The 10141-nt window shown below is 33.0% G+C and overlaps 1 pseudogene; it reads right to left on the bottom strand.

The window, feature by feature from the left end:
* Positions 1-3657: 3657 nt before the first annotated feature.
* On the bottom strand, positions 3658-9898 carry LOC124842034 (uncharacterized; annotated as a pseudogene).
* Between the last annotated feature and the right edge of the window lie 243 nt (positions 9899-10141).

Raw genomic sequence — 10141 nt, 5'->3', positions numbered from 1 at the left:
AATGAGTATAGGGAATAAGAAGAACAACACAGAATTTTTATCCTGGTTCGAATCAAAAGATTCTACGTCCAGTTGTTAATCACTGTAAATAGTGATTAACCTTTTTCACTAAAAATGTTTAACAGATTACAAGATAATGAACAATAAAAATGAATAGAACCACTCTACCAACTTGAAGAGAACCGCTTCAGCAATCGACCAACGATTCACAAGCTTCTCCTTTCACAAGACCAGGCAGAGCACCTTGCTAACTTGAAGAGAGTCTGCTCCGACAATCGACACACGATACGCGAGCCTCTCCTTTCACAAGACCAAGCAAGGGAACAATGAACAAAAAGCTTTCTGAGAACGTTCCTCTGACACACAGTGTTCTAAGCTTTCTCAGTTCAAAAAACAACGTTGCTTTCTAATTTCTCCAAAACAAAATATATAGCCAAGTACACTGAGTGCCAAAGGTCAGCTCCCAACTGCCATGAATAATCGATTATTGTAAGTGATAATCGATTATTCAAGTCCGTTATAGGTTTTCAAAAAAGTGATAATCGATTATATGAAGTGATAATCGATTATTCAAGTATGACTTGTGATAATCGATTATTGCTTAATCATAATCGATTATTTTAGTTAAAAATGCAAGTTTACAAGGTTTACAAGAATTTCCTACTACATTTAATTCCTACAAATTGCTTTTAACTAATTCTAATATCTTCTGCAACTAAAACTTCTTGTAGCATCATCAAAACAAATTTCTTCAAGATTTACCAATACTCCTTATGGTAACAATTTGATACCAATTGATGGTATCGGAGGGGGTATTTTCGAAGAGTATAGCGCCGCGGAATTAAAAACTCAGAGAGCGGGGAAAGCGTATTTGATAACAATTAAGCTTAATTTGGTCCTTTTAGTAAAAATAATTTCTTTCAGAAAATTAATCAAACAGTTGATGTACGTACAATAAAATGAGTATAGGGAATAAGAAGAACAACACAGAATTTTTATCCTGGTTCGAATCAAAAGATTCTACGTCCAGTTGTTAATCACTGTAAATAGTGATTAACCTTTTTCACTAAAAAATTGTTTAACAGATTACAAGATAATGAACAATAAAAAATGAATAGAACCACTCTACCAACTTGAAGAGAACCGCTTCAGCAATCGACCAACGATTCACAAGCTTCTCCTTTCACAAGACCAGGCAGAGCACCTTGCTAACTTGAAGAGAGTCTGCTCCGACAATCGACACACGATACGCGAGCCTCTCCTTTCACAAGACCAAGCAAGGGAACAATGAACAAAAAGCTTTCTGAGAACGTTCCTCTGACACACAGTGTTCTAAGCTTTCTCAGTTCAAAAACAACGTTGCTTTCTAATTTCTCCAAAACAAAATATATAGCCAAGTACACTGAGTGCCAAAGGTCAGCTCCCAACTGCCATGAATAATCGATTATTGTAAGTGATAATCGATTATTCAAGTCCGTTATAGGTTTTCAAAAAAGTGATAATCGATTATATGAAGTGATAATCGATTATTCAAGTATGACTTGTGATAATCGATTATTGCTTAATCATAATCGATTATTTTAGTTAAAAATGCAAGTTTACAAGGTTTACAAGAATTTCCTACTACATTTAATTCCTACAAATTGCTTTTAACTAATTCTAATATCTTCTGCAACTAAAACTTCTTGTAGCATCATCAAAACAAATTTCTTCAAGATTTACCAATACTCCTTATTGGTAACAATTTGATACCAATTGATGGTATCGGAGGGGTATTTTTCGAAGAGTATAGCGCGCGGAATTAAAAACTCAGAGAGCGGAAAGCGTATTTGATAACAATTAAGCTTAATTTGGTCCTTTTAGTAAAAATAATTTTCTTTCAGAAAATTAATCAAACAGTTGATGTACGTACAATAAAATGAGTATAGGGAATAAGAAGAACAACACAGAATTTTTATCCTGGTTCGAATCAAAAGATTCTACGTCCAGTTGTTAATCACTGTAAATAGTGATTAACCTTTTTCACTAAAAAATTGTTTAACAGATTACAAGATAATGAACAATAAAAAATGAATAGAACCACTCTACCAACTTGAAGAGAACCGCTTCAGCAATCGACCAACGATTCACAAGCTTCTCCTTTCACAAGACCAGGCAGAGCACCTTGCTAACTTGAAGAGAGTCTGCTCCGACAATCGACACACGATACGCGAGCCTCTCCTTTCACAAGACCAAGCAAGGGAACAATGAACAAAAGCTTTCTGAGAACGTTCCTCTGACACACAGTGTTCTAAGCTTTCTCAGTTCAAAAACAACGTTGCTTTCTAATTTCTCCAAAACAAAATATATAGCCAAGTACACTGAGTGCCAAAGGTCAGCTCCCAACTGCCATGAATAATCGATTATTGTAAGTGATAATCGATTATTCAAGTCCGTTATAGGTTTTCAAAAAAGTGATAATCGATTATATGAAGTCATAATCGATTATTCAAGTATGACTTGTGATAATCGATTATTGCTTAATCATAATCGATTATTTTAGTTAAAAATGCAAGTTTACAAGGTTTACAAGAATTTCCTACTACATTAATTTCTACAAATTGCTTTTAACTAATTCTAATATCTTCTGCAACTAAAACTTCTTGTAGCATCATCAAAACAAATTTCTTCAAGATTTACCAATACTCCTTATTGGTAACAATTAGCTCTTCAATCACATAGTCACTTAGGATAGTACTCTAGACAAGATCTATGGGGCACAACAATATAGATCATATAGGTATTCCACTTGATTATTCAGTAGTTTAGTAATAAGTCAATTAATTAGGCTGTTATAGAGAAATAACAAAGAAGAGGAAGGCAGCTAGTAGGTTATCTTGTTGTGGGAAGAAACTAGGCTCTAAAATCCTCATAATTTTCAGCCAAAAGTTTACTTTGTATTTTGGGTTTTCTTGAAGAAATCTGTTGAATAAAAATCTAATTTTCTTTTGTTAATCCCAATTTTTGAACCAGTTTCTATCACTTTAACCTTAACCAAGAAAGAAAACTAAATTACTATTTACCAGTAGCTCTCTAATCACATAGTCACTTAGGATAGTACTCTAGACAAGATCTATGGAGCACAACAATATAGATCATATAGGTATTCCACTTGATTGTTCAGCAGTTTGTTATCTCCAAACATTAATGATAGCAAAAATTGTTTAATGTTGGGTTCAAGTTTCTTACACATTGTTTGTTGATAGTAAGCTTCCTTGCAGCCATATTAATAGCCTGGAGTTATATATTGAAATCATCAAGTTTTTTAATAATATTATAGCAATACGAGAATCAACTATCTTCCTTTAACAGTAAATTTACATCAAATCATTAAAATCCTAACTTGAGGGGTGTTTTATCACTAACAAACACAATCACAGAAATGTAGAAAATTAATGACAATGACGAAAAAGAGTAAAGCTATATTCCTACAAGTAACACAACCTTACAATGATCACAACCAGAAAATATCAAGAAGGAAATGTAAACAAAGGCCAAAAAATGACGGCCTTACAATGATCACAACCAGAAAAACATTATAGAAAACATCAATACATGATGCATGAATCTATATCCCTACAAGTAAATAGCTACATGTTATTTCCAATACCAACCTAGTTAAATTTCATAAATAGCTACATGGCATTGAACTGGTGCTAGTTTTTCCACAGGCTTCTTTCCCAAGAGAAGCTTCAACAGAACAAATCCAAAAGCATATACTTCACTTTCAGTCAATTTACCTGCAAAAAAAATTCAAAAGGAAACTTCCTCAATAGATAAGAGTTCAAGTTTTGCAATAAATCATGTAGAATCGTCTGAACTTCTGAAAGGTATTAATGGTGCTTTTAGGCCAGGGGTGCTAACAGGTCTGATAGGTGTAAGTGGTGCTGGAAAGACTACTCTACTGGATGTTCTATCGGGAAGGAAAACAAGTGGATACATCGAATGAAGCATCACAATATCTGGATACCCAAAGAAACAAGAAACATTTGCTCGCATATCAGGATATTGTGAACAACTTGATATCCACTCACCCAATGTTACAGTTTTTGAGTCCTTTCTATATCAGCATGGCTTCGCTTATCTTCAAAAGTTGATAAAGAAACTATAAAGGTAGCTTTACAATTTTGTTTTCAAAAGAGGCATGAGTTCCATGATTGAAAACTGATTCAAATATCATAATATTGTTCAACAATAACAACAGGTCTAATTTCACTTATGTAGATGTTCATTGAGGAAGTTATTGAACTTGTAGAACTTAATTTATTAAGAGAAGCACTTGTTCGATTGCCAGGACAGACATGATTTTCAACTGAACAACGCAAGAGGCTTACAATTGCAGTTGAACACTTAGCCAAACCCATCAATAATTTTCACGGATGAGCCAACCTCAGGCCTTAATGCTAGAGCATCTGCAATTGTGATGAGAACTGTGAGGAACATTATGGACATAGGTCGAACTGTAGTCTGCACCATCCACCAGCCACGTATTGATATATTTGACGCCTTTGATGAGGTAAGAAGCCTTACTGTTTGGATCAATTGCATTCTAAGAGTGATTTGATTCTTCAAAGGTTCTTACCATGTTACATATATGAAATAAGAATTAAGTACTTTTTATTATCCAGCTTTGCAGCTGTTACTTCTGAAATTGGGAGGGGAGCAGATATATTCTGGTCCAATTACTAGCAACTCTTCCCATCTGATCCAGTATTTTGAGGTGAGCCCATGTCAATAATTTCAATAATTAAACTTTTAAAGACAAAACTTTGAAAATTTTCCCATTATAAAGATATCACTAATGGAAAAATCACATTTTATGACGTAGAAAAATCACATATTATGACGTAGTTCTTGGGGACATAGTTCTGGGCGTTATAATATGTCTGCACATTTTATAACGTATCAGAAATTTACGTCATAATAGCTTGAACATATTATGACGTAGTTTCTTAAATCAGTCATAATATGCACAGTTTATTATGACAAATTTTCATTTGTACGTCATAATATGGCGAAATGTATTATGACGTAGATGTACTAGTACGTTATAATATGTGATGTATTATGATGTAGATATTTTTATCAATCATAATATGTTGAATGTATTATGACGTACAATTTTTCACCTATCATAATAAATTGTTTTCAAAATCAATGCATTATGACGTACATTATTTAATACGTCATAATATATGTTTTTTAAAAAAAATTGATTTTCAAAAATTGACATCCAATGAAATTATAATCATATTCGTGTTCATCCAATGAAATTATAATCATATTCCTGTTCATCCAATCAATTTATAATCAATATAGTTTCAAATTAACAAAATAAATGAAACTAACAAAATAGAGATCATTTAAAATATTAAATTGTCTAATAATATTTAATACATCATTTATACATAAAACTATATATTAAATCCAAATATTACATTAATGTACCTACACTATTGAAGTGTAGCTAAGTTTCTACTAACACTTAAAATAAAAGAAGCCCAATTCCTTCTAATGTCTTCAATGTCTGCAACTTCCATGGAAGATGAATCATTAAATATCTACAAAAAAAAATAATAGAGTTAAAACAATATTGTAATCAATAGTTAAATTATTTAGTTAGTTTTTTAATACCTTATTCCATGATTCAGTTATGTTTGTACAAATAATGGTATGCATGTGTTTCATTACATAATACCCACACCCATAGCTGCCCAATTGAAGTCGACACTGCAAATTAAATACAAATAATCAAGACTCATTCAAGCCAAAGACATAAAATATCAGATTATACTCTAGCTAGCCTTTGCACCATGTAGCTTTGATCAATTTTCTAAACCAAATTTCACAAAACCCACAAACACAACCAATTCCTCAAAAATAGTAATCACAAAACACAAAACAAAGGTTAACTTCTCTTACATTAGGTGTGGTTATTTGCATCTTCTTCCTAGAGACAGATGGAACACCCCGCAACCTTGAATAAGCTTCCAAAGACCTACAAAAGGTAGACATTCAATACATCATAATAATAATAATGTAAGAAGGAATCAAAATAGAAAGGAAAACTTACGCCTCTAATATATTTTTGATGGACAATGTGTTAGCTTTCTTATTCAAGGAACATAAGAGAACTACAAGAGAACGATCAGGAACAATAACTAGCAATTGCCAATGACCCTTACAAGTTAGAATAATATTAATTAAAAGAAACTTTTAAACTAGTCATGAAGAATTCAAAAATTGGTACTTACTTATGCAAGTAAGGTGCTAAATAGACCTCTTTACCAGCTTTTTCAAACATTTCTATCAAGTATTTTTGCACATCCTCTGATTTATTTCCTACACTTTGAATGATAACAGGATCAAGAAATCCATAGATAGTAGCATTCCTTCTCTCGATGCAGAGGTGATGCAAATACGTTCAATATGAACAAATAATGTTAGAAAAAGTACATGAAGGCAATATCATAGTATTTTCATGGTTTATGAAGGTGTACTTACAAATTCCAAACTTGTAGAACTGTTGTAGAGAGGAGATCATTACCAATGACAATTTCACAAATATCCCTATGACATACAAAAAAGTGGTGGTAGTAGTCTTGCATGTGAGTTCAGGAGGCATATTTATCTCAATAGTTTTATTTCCCATTGTGACTACCGCTGCACCAAGTTGTTGGAGAGGCGACAATTGTGATTGTGGAGGTGTAACAATGTTTGTTCTTAGAAATGTCCTACATTTGACCACAAAATAAGGCTAATGATATATGCATCCAAATACAACAAATACATAAGTAACTAAGGCAAATATGGATAAAAATACTTACTAAAATTGGCTTTGCCAATTTGGCTGGCCAAATGATAAAATTTCCTAGAGCTTCTCCCACTGTTTGAATCTCCTCATTAGGCAAAGGAACACGAGTAGAAGAATCTTTAATATCTACAATCACCACTCGCAACATATCATCTTTAATAGCCTCGTGGTGGATGGTGCTTCCTAAATTATATATTTTACCTAAGACAAAAAAGATTTAAACCACATACAAATCACATATTCAACATACATAACTAAACAAAATTGAATTTACCTAAAGCAACCAAATGCCAGTGGGGATCATCAACATACAATTCACAATCAACAGGGACATCAACACCATCCCCTGATTCTTTAGTAGGAGGACAACTCCCCTTTGTGCTAGCAACATGGGAAGCCCCCTTTGGTGGACCTTGAATAGCCAATCCTAAGGATGTTATCACTGATTTGATTTCTGACAATAATTCATCTCTCAATTCTGGGAACAATTCTTTCTTAAACTCATTTTTTAGCACCTTTTTATCAGATTCACTAAGATGTGCTAAAGTAACCTTTCGAGTAGGACCACCAAAGAATTGCTTGAGTCCTACCCCTCGTCCAACACCACGGATATATCCTGGATGCTCTGGACGTCCAATGGCAACAGCTAATATGTCATCTCGGCCTTCTTGAGTGAATGACCCTTGAGAGCTTTTTCCACTAAGTCATTCTGAAAAAATAGTGTTTTAGTCCATCTATTACAGAATACATGCCAAAAATTATATCTGAAGACATTAAAGTTAAAATTAGGCTTAGCATGAGTTTCTAACAATCTTCTCCGCTATAAGTCGAGTTTCTTCAGAAGTGTATTCTCCTGATGGCTTAATGCGAGCTCTCTTCCATTTCTCATGACGTGGAGGTGGAGAAATCAAACTTAAATCTGAACGATCATCGGTAGCTGAGGAAGAGGCCTCACGGATCATAATCTCCTCTAACCTATCATATCCCCCACGAGACAATCTGTGTGGGTGGAGATTATTTTTCTGAAGGTCTTGTGCAACTTTTCTCTTTTCCTATTTCAAACATGTGACAAACAATTAATAACAAATTATGAAATAGAAAAAATGAATATCAAATCATAAATAAAACATTAAATTTACCTGAAAGGCAGGTTCTAATCGTTTGTCCCGAAAAGCCTGCCATGTTTCCTCATCCAGGAAATTGTATATGTCACAAGGATTCTTGTGACTTAACTTACCATAAATATACCGACTAGTAAGGTCACTCTTAAAACCCCTACACCGTTGTCCAGCATATGATATCCATTTCCTTCTCAACAAGTTGTTGTTTGGGACGTCATATGTTAGCTACATAATAGGTACATGAATGTTATATTTACAATTTTGCTAATAATTGTGGAAGTTAAGTTAAGATTTTCATACCATGATAGTTTGCCATATTTGGTTCTTCACTTCTTCAGGAACATGGTCCCAATTGTCAATAAGAATACTAACCTTACTTCTACCAAGTAAGGCCACAAAGCTAGTGAATCTTACACGGTTGTCTCCAATAACTTTTCCTGTACTCATATCAAATTGAATGGGCAATCTTTGATCAGCATTACGACTAACAATCAAGTCTCTTAGCCTAGTCGCACGTCTACACTTGGGTTGGGTAGATGATTGACTTTGGTCCTTAGTATGTGGTGTAGGTATAGATGGATCAGCCATAAACCTGTTTAAACAAAATATTGAAAATGAAATTTAATTGAATACACCAAAACAACAATTAGTGGTCAATTGAAGCAGAAAAAAAAAGAAGTTTTAGCAATTAAAGAAGATACAAAGAGTACCAAATCACTATAATAAATAATTAACTTTTATATCACTTAGCTTGAGTAAGTTTTTAAAGAAGAAAGAAGCATTAAAGGCCTAACTGTTTGGTTTGCATGAGTATGCAGGTGTGTGTGCAGTTAGTTAGGTTAGTTGGTAAAAAAATACCAGGGGTTATGTTAGAAAGAATGGAGTGGCCCTGTAATTGATTAGTCCCTTTAAGAGTGATTTTATGTTAGCAGACCGATAGCTGTATATAAATAGGAAGAGGTTTAAGAGCATAAAGTCCTTTGGGAATTAGGAACTGCAGACTTTAAACTGTTGTGCAGTGTGTGCTCTTTCCTGTAGACTTTTCGTCCCTATTCTGTCTTTAGTTCAGACACCAGTTCTATCGGTGTGTGTAAAATCTTACAAATATATGAAAATACTACTTTTTAGAAGTTATTGATAGTAAATGTGAAAGGTTGTAAATGCAATTTTTTGACTAGTTCATGGAATTGAATAAATTGAGATTTATGAATTGAAGCTTAAATAAAACAGGAACAAGTTAAAATATTTGACATAAAGGACTAATTAAAATAAGCACTAAACCATTCACACACAATATATAATATATATATATATATATATATATATATATATAATATTTGCAATATCACCATCGGGACTAGTTAATATGTTTGTTAGGATATTACTATCATTTGATTATATTAGGCCGTTATCATACAAAAGGTCACTCAATAGTTAATTTTATGAGTTGTTAGATTTAATATCAATTATATTCAAATAGATTTAAAGAATCATTTCCTACCTAATGGATTTAATTTGATTATATTAAAAATTAGCATTTGGTTAGAGTAAATTTCAAATTTCAAAACATTTCTCTTTAATGTTGTAGTGTGTGAACACACGAATAAATAAATAAATAATCTACTTGCTGAATTGAATGTGTAGGTGTTGAATTAAATGTACAAGCTGCTGAATTAAATGTTTTAGCTTGGTGTAAAAGGGACCCTTCGTGATGTTATGTTGGAATATTCTCCCATAACCTTTCGTGATGGTCATCACGTGTGGCATGGACATCATCAACTTCGGTATCAACATCCAATGTTGGTATATTTGTGGAGAAAGATGGTGTCTCATAAATATCAAGTGTTGAATCATCATTTGGATGGGTACCATGTGTGGTTCTTCCTTGGAGAAACAATTGACCATCTTTTGTTAGAAGGATCATTGACATAAAAAAACTTGTTTTGCTTGAGATGCCATGATGAATGACTCATCTGTATATTTGGTCTTATGTAAATCAACCAAGGTAAAACCCAAATCATCAGTTTTAACACCATTATTACTATCAACCCATTTACATTTAAAACAGGAACTCTAAAATTTGTATAATCAATCATCCATATATCTTCAATTATACGAAAGTAACACATTGAAGCATAAAAGATGTTTATCCTTTGAGCTAGAAAAA

The sequence above is a fragment of the Vigna umbellata genome, chromosome 4 (genome assembly GCF_029865625.1).
Source record: "Vigna umbellata cultivar VRB3 chromosome 4, Vumbellata_1.0, whole genome shotgun sequence".
Lineage (NCBI taxonomy): Eukaryota > Viridiplantae > Streptophyta > Magnoliopsida > Fabales > Fabaceae > Vigna > Vigna umbellata.
The sequence above is the reverse complement of the archived record's forward strand: the minus strand, read 5'-3'. Positions and strand labels throughout refer to the sequence as shown.